Raw genomic sequence first — 1,542 nt, forward strand, 5'->3', positions numbered from 1 at the left:
CGCCAAGAGCAGCGCCCCAACCCTGGAGGTTGGAGGGGGTAGCCGCTGCTGAGATGGGCGTGGATTGGGAAAGCCCGGTGCCTGCCCTCTCCTCCACGGTCCGGAAGCCACTCTCAGGGAGCTCCACCCACCTCCTTCTCGTTCCTGCCACGGGGCCGTGGCCAGTGGCGACTGTACTGGCTATTAGTTTGAAGGTGTGGTGGGCATGGGCATCAAGCAGAGCCCGGAACGTTCCATTTTGCCATGGGGCGGAGGGGAGGTCAGAGCCACTGCCTGCCCCTGTGCCATGGGTGGGAGGGTGGGAGCTGTTGGCCCCGGAGCTGGGGTCGCCCGGGAGGGTGGTGGGCGGCACGGCACGGCCGGTCCCTGGGGCATTGGAACAACCAGCTATCTCTTCTCCTCCTGTGCACCTTAGGGACTAATTGAGATCTCAGTTGAGCGCTCGGTGGGGGTCAGGTCAGACGTGAGGCATTGCCTTGTGAACATCACGTACAGGGCGGGGTGAGCCCCCCTGTAGGCCGTCTTCTCGAAGGGACTCTCTAACCCGCCGCCGTCCACCAGTACCTTAATGATGATGCCAGAGAGCACCTTGGGCCCGCTGATCGTGTGCTCCTCCCGCCGCCCCGCAGAAGAAAGGACTGGCAGTCTCAGTCAGGTTCTGTAAGGTCCTGTCCAGGCCTGCTTGAAGCCACCCCGTCAGGTTCCCAGGGAGACTGCCAGGTCTTTTCTTCCCCTGGGCCGTTGGACAGATTCAAACTGCTGACCTTTCAAGCTAGCAACCCAGCGCTTAACCATCGCTCCACTTGGGGGGGGGGGGCGTTCCAGTAAAGACCGCCCCTGTCCACTGCCATTGCGTCAAACCTGACACGTAGCACCCCTAAGGACAAACTAGCACCACCCCTCAGGGGTTCTGAGACTGTGACTCTCGAGAAAACAGACAGCCTCTTCTTTCTCCTGAGGAGCGGCTGGTGAGTCTGAACCACCGATCTTGCGGTCAGCTTTTGCACTCCATCAAGACTGTGTCAGAGAAAGCCCTACGGTGCTCTGCTCACACTTGGGCTTGTGCCACAGGTCAGAGTCCACAGGCCGAGAATGCATGTGGTTTGCTTTGGTTTGGGTCACCCTAATCAGAGCTGCCCCATCCGTCCCCCGACAGCTTCTGTGGGGTGGTGCAGCTGGGGCCCTGTCTCTGCCCCGCCCCTGGCTCAACCTCCATGCAATGCGAGCCCTCCCCTGGCCCGCCCCATGTGGCTCCAGCGCCCAGGCCCCTATCGGGTTCTCATTCCCGCACTGCCTGCCGGCACCCCTCCGGTGACAAATTCCCGAATTACCTGAGGGATTTGCACATTGGAATGTCCTGGAATTTCAGGGAAGGAGACGGCAGGCACAGGTCTGTCCTCCATGTTCAGGACGGGGGGTGGAGCCAGGCCTGAATTTCAACCTTGACTGTGTGCTTCTCTGAGAAGGGCCAGGTCAGGCCAAGACTTCTAGACAATAGCTGACTCTGAGGAGCTAGCTACAGAAAGCGGTGCAGGTATATGC

General features: G+C 60.6%; 1 protein-coding gene across 1 annotated transcript in view; it reads left to right on the top strand.

The window, feature by feature from the left end:
• CTIF (cap binding complex dependent translation initiation factor) overlaps positions 1 to 1,542 on the top strand; it is a 214,409-nt gene that overhangs the window by 123,352 nt on the left and 89,515 nt on the right. The gene's annotated exons all lie outside the window — the stretch shown is intronic.

The sequence above is a fragment of the Echinops telfairi genome, unplaced genomic scaffold, assembly GCF_000313985.2.
Source record: "Echinops telfairi isolate 266 unplaced genomic scaffold, ASM31398v2 ScPeMD7_7400;HRSCAF=8409, whole genome shotgun sequence".
NCBI classification, from domain to species: Eukaryota; Metazoa; Chordata; class Mammalia; order Afrosoricida; family Tenrecidae; genus Echinops; species Echinops telfairi.